At 37.9% G+C, this 17,361-nt stretch overlaps 1 protein-coding gene across 4 annotated transcripts in view; it reads right to left on the bottom strand.

Annotated features, from left to right (window-relative positions):
- The window catches only part of LOC113038782 (splicing factor, suppressor of white-apricot homolog), an 86,221-nt gene that overhangs the window by 708 nt on the left and 68,152 nt on the right, over positions 1-17,361 (bottom strand). For all 4 annotated transcript variants that reach the window (XM_026196428.1, XM_026196427.1, XM_026196429.1 and 1 more), the window contains 4 exons: positions 15,786-16,081; positions 9,439-9,585; positions 5,267-5,431; positions 4,487-4,552 (listed from right to left, as the gene is read on the bottom strand). The gene's annotated coding sequence lies outside the window, so the exon portion shown is untranslated. The remainder of the gene's footprint in view (positions 1-4,486; positions 4,553-5,266; positions 5,432-9,438; positions 9,586-15,785; positions 16,082-17,361) is intronic.

The raw sequence follows: 17,361 nt of genomic DNA, 5'->3' as shown, positions 1-17,361 counted from the left end.
GGAGGAAAAGTTAGTACAGTATTCGTAGGGGAGCAGAGCTGGGAAAGAAACTAATCATAGTATATAAACACACAGGACAAGAAAACAGAAACACAAATCCATAAGCTTGCAGACAACTTTTTGCAATTTGAAATTCAGATTGGCTTCTGGCTTCGTATGCATGAGAATCCAACATGCTAAATATGCATACGGATGTCTAGTGGCATCCTACAGAAGAGAAGGCCATGGGCAAACAGAGCTGGATTCCTGCTCTTCAAATGCCTCCCCTCATTCTATGTGGCTCAGGTTACCCTACCCAAGGCCGTTGCATGCTAAGGGCCCATAGGGAGAATGTGACACCAGAGAACTCACAGCTTGGCACTTGAATAAACATTTGCTTAATGAATATGCACATTAACTGGGGTCACTAATTTCATAGGAATGGAATTTTAATGAAAGAAACTCAAAACAAAAAAGTACTTCATGAAATTTTGCGGGTTCATTAGAAGTTTAGCTCTGAAATGACTATAACATTCCAAAAACATTAATATTAATTTAAAATACTAAGAAATTGCGCAAGAACATAACAGTTAAGCTACAGTTAAGATACATTTCGTTCGGTTCCCTTATAATTACTACTTTCTTTGCCACTAGCGTAACAACACTTCAAAGTTCTTTACTCCTTATAAATTTGAAAGCAGCTCAACTTTGCAAATCTGTAAAATAATCTTTCGAAACAGGTGGCTGAACTGCATGGTTGTCATGGGAGCAAGGTTTGCTCATTGACGTTTGCAGAATTAAAGTTGCCGCTGCCTTCCACCCCCTCGTCCAGTCGAAGGAAAGTTATTAACCCTGAATTTCCAATAAAGCCCCTGCAGAATTAATCATTAAACAAACAAGTAGTCAAGAAAAGCACAAACAACGCAGGCAAGGACCAACGTGCCTCTAGGGAGAAGGGTTTGCTGTTATACTTCATGGGGGTGAAATCATTTTTAAAGTCGTTTTGAGTAAGTGAAACCACACAATTACATGGATGGCATTAAATAGTGTACAGAGACTGGGACTAAAACAGAGTAAATCAGGGTCTGGGTCGGGGAATCTTGCACATCACTACCCACCAGGTTTGTGCACAATTCAGAATAAACCTAAAAATGGATGGATGGATGGATGGATGGATTCCACTAGGGCTGCAAGATTAATCTCATGCGATTGTCATGCACATTTTGTTAGTAAAGCCTGCAAAAATTGCAGACTATTTTATTGCACGATTATGAAATTGTTCGCGATAATGACAGTAGTCATAAAGTTTCCGTAGCTTCTCAGTGAACTATTGCTCTGTGTAGTAAATGTCGTTCCATCTGGGAGCATGTGAAAATACCATATTTAAAAATTTTAATAACGTCAGTTAATAAATCCTTCTGTGAGATGATGTTTTTTCTTATACAGAATAAGGCACGCAACTTATTCAATAGTATTCTATGCGGTGATAACGGCACTGCATTATAAATATATTTTAATATAAAATAATACAATCTCAGATAAACCATATATTGTCGTATTCGTGTTTATTAGTCATGTTGAATCAATGAAATCAGTTTTATAAACAGTTAAACTTCTGTTTATTCAGATGCAGCGATAGGCATTTCCTGGGTTTCTTCTTCGGGGCATATTTGGATCTTCAGTGCGAAAGAGCCCGCTGGTCTTCGGATGGAGATTTACTGCTGACCACAGAACCGTGCTTCTATGAAAGATGCGCATGAAAATCGCAGCTTCTGTCGAATCACAATTTCGATTCAATTTCAATTTCGTACAACCCTAGATTCCACATCAGCTTCCTGTATTATCTGACTAATTTAATTCAAATTCCCACACATACACCACTATTTGAACACATATACAGTGAGAATATTTCTCTCTGATCATAGTGTGTTGATCCAGTACATTAGAGTGACAGGACTAAGCTGGGATAAAGAGCTTTTAAAGCTGACCCGAGCAGATTACTGCAATGAAAGGAGGATATCTTCAGTATGATTAGAGCTCATTACGAGACCACAGCTGGCTGAAGTCTGAGGACATCTGAAAATATGGCTACCTAAGTCTACTCGAGCTCAGTGGAAACCTAAGAGATGTTGCTTTAAGACATCAAATGACCAAACAAGAGCTAGCCGTAATTGGGACTGAGAACTGCTTTTTGTAGTTGGCTGGTTTCTTTGTAGCTATTTGAGTCCAGACCTCCAACCAATCTGACAGATAACCCACAATTGTACCTACATCTTCAGAGTTCAGAGGATCACCCCACTTTCAGTTCAAGGAGGTTGCGCTTCAATCACGGAATCATTTAAAAGCAATTTTGAAAACTCACATCCCAGAGTCCCAGGTGTGATTCAGAAGCTTCCTCTAGTTAGTTCTCTCTGGTATCCAAAAGAGACCAATCCAAGTGATGTTTTTTCATCTCCAATCAAGTTCTCATGATGACGGTGTCCATACTTTCTTGCTAGCACTGAATGCCTAGTTGTTGGTTATAGATTGTTTTGGGTTAGGAGATTTCCAGATTCTTTAAAGGTTCCTTAAAGTTTGTTAACGTTTTTCTTTATAATTTTGTCATTTGTCATTCTCCAATATTAAGAGCCACAAGGTAAGGTGGAAAAAACTTGTCTGATATATTCTCATTTTAGTTTTGTAACTATACAGTTAGGACCTTTACATGTTTGAGATGAGAGTATGAGAAACACCTTTTACCCCAGAGTCACAGAGGGAGGTACTCGGGAACGCAATGCTTTTTGGTTTCTTATCTTGCACACAACAACAGTAATGTGCTCATAACCTGCCAAGGTGCATTTTGCAACCCATAAACGCTTCCTAATCAAACTATCACTCACCTGCCACCCTTAACACACCACCCATGCGAAACAGTGGCAAATAAGAAAGGAGAACCAAAATTTTAAATCATGGGGAGGACAGCACAGAGCACTAGAAACGAAAAAGAGACTTGTGTTCCTTAGGGAGAATCATAAACCAGCCTCCCTTGTTGTTCATCTGACAGGCAGATGGAGGGTTTGTAAAATCCCAGGGGAGTAGAGCTAAGATCGAAAACACGATTCCCCAGCCTTTAATTTTACAGCTTTTTTCATTTGCCGGTTATAAAAACCCCCGTCAGTCTCTACCGGGGCACCTCATGAGAGCACTTCTTCCTCTATCAATAGTAGGGATGTGCATGTCAGAGCTAGAACATTCTCCTCTGGAGAATCCGATATAGCTGTGTGAGGTAGGGCTACGGGCAAAAGATCAAACTGAGACGAGTTGATCTACCGCAGGATCTACGAGTGTTGCGTGCGGCCCAGAGCTTTCGTTGCCAGGGCTAGAGTGGGAAATGGGGACAAAGGGGCTTCCTCACGCAACCGAAATGCAAGCATGCACAGACATGCAGAAGCTTCTGCCGGTAATTATTTGTCAAGGTGAACCACACTTCTGTTAATTCAAGCAGCAGTTGCTGGTTTTAATAAGAACCAACTCGGTTTTTGAAAGACGTTGCCCCCTGGAAGTCCTGCCCCAGTTCTGAGGTGTCAGAAGTGATTTTATGCGATTTTATGAGAGAAAAGGGAAGTAAACTGGGTTTCCAAAAGATCTGAAACCATGTCAAGACTGTGGACTTTTTAGTACAAAGAGGGTGAATGAAAAGGCTGTTATCCTGCTGACTTCTATTTTTGTTGAAATCCAGATTGCTGCAAGCAAAACACAGTACAGTGTACTTTGTTTATCACTTTACATTCCGCATTTCTCACATCCTCTTCTCTCTGACACAACTGCATTTTTTGAATACATATAGTAGCTACCTTTCGTCTGCTTTGTATAACAATAAGCAAAAGGAAGGAAAGCGAGCGCACTCTGCATTTCATCCTTGCTGCACAAGGCCAGAGATCATAACAGAGCTGCAGGGACTGACAGCTGCATTGAATCAGCATGCGATAGCGACAAGCTCTCTTTCTCCCATAAACATACATACACCTATATACCCACCCCTGGCGACAGGGTCATGCAACCAAATCACTGTATTTCTCAGTTTCAGCACGTAAGGTTCTGCAAACAGAGACCACTGAGACCGACTGGCTCTAAATTACATACATCAAAGCTATACTAAGCATCTCCTCAGCTCTGCTACACAATTTCAGTCCGTTTTCCCCTTAGGCGCTGAATTAAAACGAGAGAGGTAGCAAAAGTTTTGTGTTTTTTAATGTATTACAGTGTTTGCAAGGCAGCACTGTATTGATATTTCTCAAGCATTCTGGTTATATTTATTCCAAACCTTCAAACTTACGGATTAATTCAGCCCAAACAGACTTGAAAAATCTCCAGTAATATCTTTATTTTATGATATTTCTCTGCAAATATTGGCATAAATAAAACTGATTCAATTTAATTAGGCGACATACTGTAATTAATTCATTTACACATTTTAATCAAGTGAAAGCCCTAGTTTACAAAAAAGCTTTGTTGGTTAATGACATACCTGAGTGATTTTGCTTTGCACCGAATAGTGGAGGACACTTGCTTGTCTTTCTCCTGAGAGCCATCCCTGTTTAACAAACAAAAACAAAAAGAGAGAGAGTGAGACAGTGACATACAGACAGAGGGCCGCCAATTGGCACTGTTTGTGAAAAACATCTTAATACAGTATTCATGACGAATGGTGACTACGTAACCAGCGCCGACATCTCAGGCTGAAACTGAGCGACCAGAAGAAGGTCATGAAATATTCACCCAATGCCGGAAGAGACACAACAACTGCCCAAATAAAACAAAGTATAGAGAGAGGCACACAGTGGGAGGTAAAGAAGAAGCAGCAAAAACAACCGAAGGCCGAGGGAGTTTAGAGCAACTTTTTGATGAAACTTGAGAAGTTGTATGAAAAAAGTCAGTCCCTGTACCCAATAACCCTTCGCAGTGTGGTGCTTTCTCAGGTTTTTGAATCAAAACTTTTTATCAAAATGTCATCATGGCTGATTTTTAGCATCTGAAGCTTTTATACTTTATTCAACAGGTAATTAGTTGTCAAATCATACATAAAACCATTGTAACTTCCAAATCAAAAAGCTACAGCACAGACTGTCTTTGTCTCTCACATGCAATGCTCTAGGCAAATTAATATTACAACAAAGTGGGAGGAAAAATATGCTTGAAATCTATGATTCTGACTGAAGCGGACTGAGTTTCAGAGGGTGGGCGGCTCTTTAATGAGGTTCACAACATTGATTGTTTAGTAATGGGTCCAGAGTGAGATGCTTTTTACCTGGAGCTCCTCAGGCTGGAGGTGGGGCTTGTGGCAGGGGAGGGGCTTGCAGACACTCTGGCCATGGCTCCGCCTCTGTCAGGGGATGCCGAGGGCGAACAGGAGGAACCCTTGAATTGGTGCGATGACTTTGAACCCTTCTTTTTCTTCTTTTCATTAGGTGATCTGAAAAGAGATATTTACAAAAGTTATTAAACTGATAGATCAGCTCAAAACAAACATATTCTGCTGCATTGTTTTGTTTTGCATCAAAAGACAAGTAGAATTTGAGAGGGGAACATTTTAGGTTAATACCAGCATGTTTGCCTTTATTTTTAAATAGGTCTATTATTTTATACAATTATTTATCCAATTATTTCTTTGAACATTATGTTTACTACTTGAATACTATGAATCCACTCTGTATTAAATTTACTATATAAATAAAATAGTTTTTGGATAACTTTATACATACTAGAATTGAATTCATTGACATTCACAAATCTCTTCTTTCTTTGATCTACAGAAGATGGAAAGTCATAGGTTTAGAATAACAATACATAATACAAAGTATTTTACATTTCATGAACTATTATATGAGCTAAACAAGCATTGATTCTTGCGGCTCTGTGGATGAAGCAGTTAAGTGAGAGTTACTGTTTGACAGGAGATAACACTGTGAGGTCTTAAAACATGCACACATCCCTTCAGCAAGACCCCTGCATCCATCACTGCATCAGCGAGGTGACTGGAATAGGCCAATCACACATAACAGTCACAGCGTGTGCGCTCTCTCCAAAGAAAAAGCGCACAGTCCATATCGAGGGGCCTTTATATCCCATGCTGTCCTTTATGAATATTTTATTTGAAGACCTTAGGCATGTCCTTTAGTTGGAAAAATACATTTTTAAAAGAGCACCCAATTTCAGTTTATGGACATGGTGACCTCTAATTACATGTGACACTGTAGCAAAAATGACAAGACATGTTTGGAGAGTGGATCAAAGCAGTCCTAGGAGACAAAAAGAGGTTAAAAATGCACTGCTGCAGACGTGCCAAGAATTCCACCCCAGTCATTAACTATTATGACTAATTGAATCAGTACAGGAAAATAGATCTAAGTTTATCCTAAAAGACAGAAACTCACGAGGCCTCTCACTTATCGCATCTGACTGGCATGATTAAGATTATTTTACAGCTTATTGGACATGAGAGCAGTATGGAGATCAACAGAGACTTACTGTATGAATATATTTTTCCCGATTCATTTTCTCAAAAGGGATAAAAAAAATAAAAATAATAATAATACAAAAAACTTTAATAAAAGTTCTAAGTAAAGAACAAAGCCATGCAGCTCTGAGATGAAACAGAAAAGCAGAAACTTTTGAGTTTAAGCCAAAAATAAAACGGGAAAAGGTTAAACACTATGTACTTAACATCTTTTATGAGGGATCAAACTACTCTTTTCATAAACCACTGCGAATCATTACTGATCATTTCTAATATTCTAAATCATATTTGTATATATATTATGTATTACTAATATTTCACTTGAAACTTTATACATCACGTAAATATTATTCTTCTAATCTTTTTTTATATTATTCGTTATTAACTATATGACTTTTAATTAATTTTTAAACAGTAATGACAAAATTTTATATGCAATATACACACACATATACTTGTCTGATTAAAAATTACAAGTTAATAATAAATTCTAAAACATTTAAAAGTATATTATACAAATGGATAGGATTATGATTTTTCTGAATAATGAGTCTTTAGAATCATGGGTAGTGTAGTTATTTACAAAGAATTAGGCTATAAAGCATTTTTTATTATTATTTTTTTTTTATGTGACTCACTTTGACTTACAGTTTCTACAGAAGCATGTACCATCGCTTAACCCTCTGAGGTCTAAGGGTATTTTTGGGGACTGGATAAGTTTTGTCATGCCCTGACATAGACACGTGCTTTTTTCAGTTGCTTATACACATCTAAATTGCTAAAGTCTAATCTCACTGTAATCAGCATAAACTGGGCTGTTATAATATGTGAGCAGCATGTATGTACATGATTGTGTTTTTGAGAAAAAAAAAAAATGTTATGTGTGGTTAGTGAAAAACTAAAAATGTTAAATCACTTGAATAAGTCAATAAAACACATACAGAACAATGTGCCCGGGACTTTTGAGAACTGGAGCTTGTAGCCTAGAATTTTCATACGGATTACTTTACCACAGAATATTTGTTTTCGGCAGCACTCTAGATAGAGATATCCCTCTCATTTTTCTTTGTTGAGTATTCACTGAGTTACAGTTCATTTTAATGACGTGTTTGTCTATGAAGATCAGCGCAGACAAAAGCTGCAGACAGCACTCCTTGTTTGTTATCTTTATTTTATAAATGCACAAAGGTTTGTGGTTTTGTAGTTATGTCCGTTTACAAAAAAAAAAAACCCTTACAGATTTGATTGATGTATTGCTCTTATCTGTACGATCAAAACTGAAAGTGTAATTTAAGTTCTTTTCAGGGTTATCAGGAGAAAATGTCTCATAACGCGGATACACGTTGATCGACTTCAGAGGGTTAAACTTGTGGCTGGTTTGTCTTGAAAGATTTACATATTTTGTAAAGATATATGTTCCTGAAGAGAATAAATTATATTTTACTTCCGTAACCCAACCGTTATGCTATATTTCCAAGACAACAGCTGCTGCCTAGTCCAAGACAGGCACTCAATCTTCCTCTGCTTGCATGTAAGCGAGCTTCTGCATCTAAGACGCTTCTATCATCACTCTAACAAACCAAACCTCACTAAAACCCTGTAAGTGATCCGACCATCCATCTCTCCCTCTCAATTCTTCCCTCAGTTCAAACCAGAAAGGTTTGAGGGTGTAATGAAAAAAAAGATGCTGAACTTTTCATCTTTTGTAGGAGATGTGTAAAAAGTTTGTCTTTGCAACCTCCTCTGCAGCAGAATATGAAGAAACGTCTCAGCTCAGCTAAGCTTTAAAGAGCACTGCAGAGAGTGGGCTGCCCAGATAAAAACCAATGACATAAAAGCCGGGTGAGATCTGAAAAGTCACCATGACTGTCTCTTTTTGTGGTGCTTTAGCACCGTATAGGTGTCGGTAAGAAAATAATGGGAAGGTAGAGGAAATGAAAGGGAAGCCAGTGTGATGATAGCAGTGTCATGGAGTGGAGTCTCACAGGACTCCTCAATAGAAGGATTACAGTGAATGAAAAGATCATGCCTGCTGCAGACTCGGAGGAAACACCAGGAAAGCACTTTTTAGCCACTGTGAACAGCAGCATGTATGCTGACAATCAGCCAAACTGCTCCTTGTGATGATATACAGCTAGAGGGTTTCAAATGAGGCCATATCACAGCTGCCGTTATAAAACACGTTCTTCCTGATGTCATATTTTTCATTCACAGCAGTGTGCCACTGTAAATCTGTAAATTAAAAATTAAATATATGGCATATTTTTGTTTATGTAGACCACTGTTCAAAAGTTTGTGATTGGTAATTTTTTCTAAAATGCATTTTTACGCTCCTATGCTCACAATAACTGCTTTTATTTGACTCCAAATGGTAAAAAACAGGAAGACTGTTAATTTAATTACAATTTAAAATATGTGTTAGACTTTAATTTATTCCTGAATTGTCAGCAGCCATTATTCCAGTCTTCATTGGCACAGGACCTTCAGAAATCAAGCTAATATTCTAATTTGGTGCTAAAGAAACATTTCTTATAATTGTTATTCTTCTTATTATATTCTTCTTATTATTATTATTACTACATCAGTGTATTAACCTTGTTGAAAACAGTTGTGCTCCTTAATATTTTCATGGAAACCATGATACATTTTTTTGAGGATTTGTTTTAATGAATAGAAAGTACAAAAGAACAGTATTTATTTGAAATCCAAAAATCTAAATATAACATTATACGTCTTTAATGTTACGTTTCAATTTAAAATATCCTTGCTTAAGTTTTTTTCTTACTGAATAAAGACCCTCAAACTTTGCATAAAACAGTGCATAAAATACATTTAGAAAATATTTTTTAAATATATATGTGCAATATAGAGAGAGAATTTGTTTTTTTTTGTCACAGCAAAAAAAAGAAAAAAAAAAAGAAAATTTGTCTCTGAGCCCTGATGTGAGCTAAGTGCCACCCCACCTTGATCTGGAGCGCTTCCTGCCCAGTGCTGGGTTGCTGCCAAGGCGGAAGGTGCTTGGGCCATAGCTAACCTTCTCTCGCTCATCATGCTTTCTGTCCGAAGAGCGAGCTCATCTGTCTCTGTGGCTGGGGGAATGAGACTGGGACCTGAGAGAGGAGAAAGAGAAAAAGAGATTGAAAGGAAAGAAACATCATCAACTTAGAAGTCTCGCTCAAGAAATCGACCCACAGGTTAGACTAGTTGATGCTATTAAATTAACTGTCAGTTGATGATGGTCCATTGATCTTTGCTCTCTATTACCTCTTTAAAACTTTTTTGACAGATGAAGAAAGTTCTAAAAATAAGTAACCGAAGAGTTGAGGTCTTGAACATTGATGGAAGGTTATTATTATAAACATAAGATAAAGTAAAATATGAAATTACTTTTAATAAAAAAAAAATGTCTGAAATAAATAAAGCAACATTTTGTGTGGATGACATTAAAACCATGAAATACATGTAGGTTCAGACACATAATATGTCCTGTTAGTATGTGGCATAAATCACTGAAATAGCTGTCACATTTTTATCTATGACAGTCCTAGATTTATGTGCCATACACTGCAGACATCACTGTAAACATTACAAAGACATTGAAGAAATGTCATGGACCTGGAAAATTTGGGCAAATCAGTGAGCATTGTTCTCCAGTGCAAGCCATCTGGGACTGACACTACACCTGAGTGGATCTCAAATGGCGAATCATAAATGTCAAGAATGACGGCAGTTACAGTTTACAGTTGTAAATGAAGCAGCAATTGGCACATTTATAGTAGATTCCACTGACAGCAGCACTGCAATATACTGCAATGCTGTGACTTTGACATAAAACTCAAACACCTTGTGAAACTTCTCTCCAAATTCTATAAAACATCAACTCCATTCAGTTTCAATATGAATTATGTATTTAATTCATTGCGGGGCATTACTACATCATTTTAATGCTCAATAACAGTACAAAACAAAAGCCTCACTGATTCTGTAAAATGGTTGTGATGTTGACGAACACATTCCAGTAACCTGTATATACCCACTCAGAAGGATAATGTGAATTAAAATAAATATATCATATGCACGTACACTTCAGACAAGTAGAGCAATGAAAATGTGGGGGTCAGGAACAGGCAGAGAGAGAGAAAAACATATATTTATACAGACAGGAAGAAGAAAGTAAACAGATATTAAATCTTATCATTAATAATCTACTGCAGGGGTGTCAAAGATATTATCTGATGAAGAGGAAAGTTTGTTTTTACCCCAACCATAATACATTTGCATCCATTTATTATAATTGTGCCCAGTGTGAATTAAAATTTTCTTTTCTTTTTCCGCTACACTGGACAAATATACTCATTAAGGATAAATGTGCGGATTGTTCCTGGTGTTGATGCACCGACTGGAGACGAGATGTCAGGTGTCAGGAGGCCGCAAATAAAAACGAGTGAGCAGCTTTAAACAATGTATTTAAATCTTGTATTATTAGCGGTAACAAAATTAGAGGCATAACACTGGTCATGTTTGATGTCAGAAAACAGCCGCTTTATAATTACTTCTGGCCTTAGGATTGCTAATGCAATGTCCATGCTCACTTTCGGAGTCACCGAATGAGATATGGGCTTGTTGTTAATGAAGGCTATAATAAAAAAACAACAGCCTCATGGTTTGTGGTAGAAATGTATGATATTATCGTACCAATATCGGAATTGGATGGTAAAGGCTTTAAATGGCAATATCGGCATCGGCCAGATTTATGAAAAATTATGCAGATAAGAGGAACACATTAACTCACATGTGCTCAGGGTGTGCTAGCGATTAGATCATGTGAGTATTTGGTATATGATTAAGATATGAATATGAGACAAAACTACAGAATGCCACATTGTATTATTAGGTCTTTCTACATGTTTTACCAAATAAAAAGGACAGCATTTTTAGAGTTCTTCCCACTATTTGATGTGAGCATAAGTATTGGAACAGTTGAATTTAAGGCAGATGTAAAAGATTAAAAGCTAATATTTATTTGCAGATCCCTTGCATGCAATCAGAGCTGAGTCTTTAACCCGTAGACATCACCAGACTCTTGGTCTTGTGCTTTGAAATGCTTTTCCCCAGCCTTTAATGCAGCCAATTTCAGCTGTTGCTTGTTTGGGGGAGTTTAGTCTCCTGCTTGACTGAACTGGCAGGGTGTTTTTGGCTCATTGTCCTGATCCAATATGAAGTGCTTTCTAATGAGTTTTGTGGCATTTTCTTAAATATTGGTAGCTGTGGCGAGTGGGGCGGGGCCGAGAGGCGTGGGAACGAGGAGTGAGGCCAGGTGTAGGCCCACCGCCGGTATCGAGTCCCACGTAGGAGATGGAAGGATAGAAAACTGGAGCGACTATAGTGAAGGATGAGAGAGGACCAGGCCTGGGCCATATTTTATGTTTGCTTTTTATTTTGTGCGCACCAGTCGTCCGTGAGGGGCTGGTGTGCTGTTTTGTTTTTATTTTTGTCATTAAAGTTCATTTTGATTGTGCACCGGTTCCCGCCTCCTTCTTCCCAATGAATATGGAGATTTGAATATCATTACAGTAGCCAATATGATTTTGTACCCTTCCAAATTAATTCTGCTACTGCCATCATACATCATGTCATCATTAAAATGAAGAGGTCCTGCTCTAGAGACAACCATGCATGCCCATGCCATGATACCACCTCCACCAAGCTTTACAGATGAGGTTGTTTGCTTAGGATCATTTGCAGTTCCCTTTTTTCTCCACACATTAGGTTTCCAATCATTTAGATATAGTATAATCTTCGTCTCATCGGTCCATCAACTACAAAACTCTACTGGCTCACATTTGTGAAGAACCTTGGCTTTCTAATTTTGGTGCTGATCAGAGGTTTGCATTTGCTGTGTAGCTTCTGTAATTCTGTGTCCAATTCTCCTGCGGACTGTAGATTGACAGAGCATCACCCCAACTTTCTGGAGGTTGTTGGTGATTTTACAGACATGTATTTTAGGGTTCATTTTCACAGCCTTTATGATTTGTCTGTCATCAACTACTGTTGTTTTTCTCAGCTGATCAGGTCGTTGTTGTCGCCGGTAGTTTCCAAACTCTTGATTTCTCCATGCCCTTTGTTTTTCCTATAGTTCTAAGTCGGCTTCCTCGTCTTCATCCTGGTTTGTATGTGTCATCACTGAATGCAAGACTTAGAAAGCAGAAGCAATGGATATAACTGATTAGACAGAATTCCCTGCTTTTAATATCTGTAGAATTAGCAGCTTATACTATTCCAATACTTATGCTCACATCAGCTAGAGAGATGAAACTCTGAAAGTGCTGATCTTCTTAGCTGGTGAAACATCTTTGTGTTGAATCACCCAATAACAAAATGTGACATTCTGCAGTTTTGTCTCATATTCATCTTTTATTCATATTTACATATTTCTTGACTATACACCAAACAGAGTAATTTTGTCTTTACTGTTCCAATACTTATGGAGGGCACTGTATACAGATTTATTTATTATGTGTAATCATGTGTAATATTGTAATACAGTGTGTTAGATTTTTAAACAAATAATCTCTGAATATAGCTCTAAAAGATTTTCGGAATTTTTTCAACTCTTTTGCTTTAGGCCATTTACAAATGTTGAGTCATAAAATACAAATGTTAAGGATACCACTGCATCTTTCTAGGAAAAACAATGCAGTGCTTAATATATAGTTTATTTGGTTATTTTCAAATCTTCAATGTATTGTCATTATAAAAGGACTTCATTGTTGATTATTTAATTCTAACAAAGAAATTCTTGTTAAAAACGAACCAAAGTACATATCAGTATCAGCATCGGATATCGCCACGTCAATCTCTAATGACTTACGATCAAGAACCCATGCAGCTTGTAAATGAACATGAAAATGAAGAATAATATAGAAGTCTTCTTTATTATTAAAGCAGCAAATTATATTAAAATTAGCATAAAATAATATCTATTTCTTTAACTGTGTTGTTTTTTTCGATATAGATATATGGAACAGTCTTTGTCATCGATTGTAACCCATTCTTTGTACAATAAATAATTAAAAGAATAACAACCTGAGAAAACTGCAGAAAGAACAAGCTGAGCTCAACATGCACCAACATTGCTTAGTTCTGGTGAGTTGTGCTAAACTTCAAATCCTATTTTTTTTAGACATTGTTTTTTGGGTAACAGTCCTTGGACATAAACGCACTCGTCCAAATGCAGCTTGTTAAAACTTTGAATAATTCATTGCTTGTAATAGCAAATTATCATTATTATAATTTTACTATTATTAAGGCTACACTTATAACAACAACCTTTTGTAAAGTGCAACATAAGTGGCTTTTTTCTGATTTGGGTTTTTCAAAGTGCAACATAAAAAGGGAACATCAGGCTAGCCTATAGTCTGTACAAGGTTATATTCCGCATCCGCACTCATTATCTCAGGTCATCTGAGGACTAATGGGAAAGGGCAACACTTGAAGGCCATGATGGGGCTGTACACGATGAGAAATTAACTCGGAAGTGAGACGATCTGGATTAGATGGAGATGGGATTGTCATCTTAATGCAGACGCTGCAGTCTGCACAGCGGTGCAAAGCCTATGAAGTAAGCGGATGAACTGCAGTTCAATAACAGAGGAATAAGAAAACCACCAGGGATAGAAAGATTTCTCATACAGCTCTTAGCTGGAGAACATGGCTAAAGCCAAGGCGATATCTACAGAGCCCCACAGGGGCTCAGCCAAACTAGATTAGTAGTCTAAGAAGAGCTTCTGCCCAAAACTCATCTCAATCTTTCTCTTGCACAGACACAGAAGATTTATTCTACAAATCTATATAAATATATATAAATCTCTCTCTCTCTCTCTCTCCATAAGTGTATATAAATATATACGCACACACAAAGAAAGAAAGAGAGAGAGAACGAGGCCATTCCTTATCTAGTATTAGAGGAAGCAGTTTTACTCCTTTCGATATTTCACCTACCAAGTTCACCTGAGTTATAGCCACACTTTTTGCCCTTGTTTGGAAATTTCAATGGAAATTTAACCAAAGAAAAGAGCCAGAGATTGTGAAAGATGGAGAGAGAGAGAGAGAGAGAGAGAGAGAGAGAGAGAGAGAGAGAGAGAGAGATCGAGGCCCTTTACACATTATAAGTGATTTAAATGCTGGGGCCAAAATGATTTAATCTCCAGAAATTATATTACGGCGTGTCAGGACGGGCATGATGAGAGGACTGTAATTACTGCAACTTTAGCAGCGGATAATGACAAATCGGCCTTGAGTTCCAATAAAGAGGAAGAATAAAAAAACGAGGGCGGTGGAGGGGTGAACAAAGTTTAGAGGTGGGGTATTGCATCCTTGCCTCAGTTTCTGGGAATAAAACTTTTGACAAGCCACTCTCCCCACATGTATTTATAGATGCAGAAAAAAGTATGTGACCCCTTGGACTATTACTATTGATCTCTGCATATAGTGGTTATTAAAAGTCACAATTACTCCTAAATTCTTCCAGATATTCCTATCTGAAAATGAGCTGAAATTACAGGAATCATTTGGTGCACACTGAGACCCTTATTTTAGAGAGTTCACTCAAAAAGTAAACGCTATTAACATTTTCCAACCCTCACATTGTGCCAAACCTGTATAGGAAGATAAAATAATATATTTTGAGAAATGTCTGGGCCATTTTTTGTTCAAATAATGACGGTCAATGCTTGATTATCGACATTTTTTATTCCATCTTCTTTTGTGCAGAAGAAAAAAGTCAGACAGGCTTTGAATGACATGAGGATGAGTAAATGAGTAACTTTGTGGGTGAACTGTCCCTTTAAATTTAAATTTCCATGCTTTTTCCACCCTGCACTGAATGTTTACAGGTGTTTTCAATAAGAAAACGCGTCATTGTTTGTTTTATTTGTCCAAGTAGATCTGAAGTTGTGATTTTGTTGAAGATTAGATCACATTTTACAAACAATTTACCACCACAGAAATCCAAGTTCACCCAAGGGTTCATGTACCTTTTCCTGTAAATGTATTTCTAAGTTTAAGAAGTGACATTTTCAAATGATTCAATCCAACTTTTAAGCCCTAAAACCACATTTTACATTTAACTTAAAAGTCTACTTAGATTACCACATTTTTGGATGGATAAGGTGGAAAAGGCAGTTTAAAAACATAATTACATTTCAGTAAATGTAGCCCTGGGTACATGCCATTAGAAATTAACAAGCTTTACATCGTTTAAACAGTTTAAATCGTTCCTGGAAATATGTCACAACTCCCAAGCCATTACCTGGATCTTCTGTAGGTGCTGTAGGCACTGGGCAAAAAGTGCTTGGTTTTGGATTTGGATTTGGATCTGGAGCGCGAGCGGGACCGAGCCCTTTCCTATGTTTCTTCTTGCTCTTGTCCAGTTCTCGATCCCAATCCCTACCACGATCCCTATCCCGATCCCTTTCAGGCCCACGGGACGAAGACAAGGAGGAAGACGTGGTCACATGAGAAGGATGGGTGTTTGCACTCCTTGATAGTGTGCTTTCCAACGGCTGGTAGTCAAAGCCTGGTATACGAGATGTTTGTTGAGGGATGCTGATCATGGGAAGGGTGGACACCAATGGCCGTTAAGACACAACAACAAAAAAAGAGGGATTAGACACACAAGACCTGAAGCGCATCTCAGACAGGCACATGAAAGAAAACTGCCATTTTAATGAGCAAAATCCAATCAGGCTGCTTTCTCTGGACACAATTACTACACATATGAGATGAAAGGTGGTCCCAATAGCTTTCTAAATTTGCGCATCTGCCCCAATCAATAGAGCCCCAACTGGCTTTGAGCAGTCTCGGGGACCGTATCCAATTTAAAAAAGGTTTTTTGCCATCAGTGTATGTCTCCATGTGAAAGGAAGCAATGTTACTATGTATGTGGATGGCTCCCCAGTGCCTGTGTCTTTTTTATCCCTGGTCCTAATAACTCCACTTCGTTCCTTCCACCCCAGAAATAGCGCTAATTAAAAATACTGGTTGTTTCGCAGCATAATATGGGTCTGGCAGAAACATAATTGGCCATTCTCTTCTGTCGTAATCACTTCAATATGTGTCTGTCTGGTTAAATGAGATCCCCTCTGCTGTTGGATTCACATCAGAAATAAAATTTCATCAATCAACCCTGCAGCTCACGCCGTCGAAACCACATCTGCGGGTCTCGGTTCATCACACACGAGGAAATAAAAAGTCCATTTTATCACGAGGCAGAAAAGGCGTTGGACTCAAAGTCAGCCTTGAAATCTAAGGGCTACAGGTCATATAATAAAGCTCTAGAGAGCTTAAACGGAACTAGGACGCAATTTCATCCAGAAGTATTTTTAGACGTGTCCCAATTCATCTAGAAATAGTGGTTTTCTCTTTCTATCTAGCATGGGAACGTCTCTTATGTAAAAGATACTGCTGCTCAGGGCAAAAGGTTGTTGGAGTAGTTGCTGTAGATGGAAGATTAGAAAAGTGCATTCAATTTGATTAATCTCTAGCTGGAATTACATAATGGGACGCAGGGTTGGGTTTGATTTCAGGGGTTTTGGGTTGACATTTGGCTAGATAAACCCCAAAGGAGAGCGTAGCACAAGTGTCCGGTCTCTCACGTCTGTTTTCAAGAGATAGGGACAAAGTGCCCTCCAAAATATCAAGCTATGTCATCAGGTATGTGTTTATTTTTTACATTTTCTAAAAAAAATAATAATAAAAAGGTTGCCAGAGCATTGCTATATAGTTTTTAGGATGTTGCTTTCTGGGTGAAGTCAGATGAGATCAGCCTCAAGTCTATGATGTTTTGGTCACTAGTTATGGCTTGGGTGCCACCATCAACATGGACT

The sequence above is a fragment of the Carassius auratus genome, chromosome 21 (assembly GCF_003368295.1).
Source record: "Carassius auratus strain Wakin chromosome 21, ASM336829v1, whole genome shotgun sequence".
Classification (NCBI taxonomy): Eukaryota; Metazoa; Chordata; class Actinopteri; order Cypriniformes; family Cyprinidae; genus Carassius; species Carassius auratus.
The sequence above is the reverse complement of the archived record's forward strand: the minus strand, read 5'-3'. Positions and strand labels throughout refer to the sequence as shown.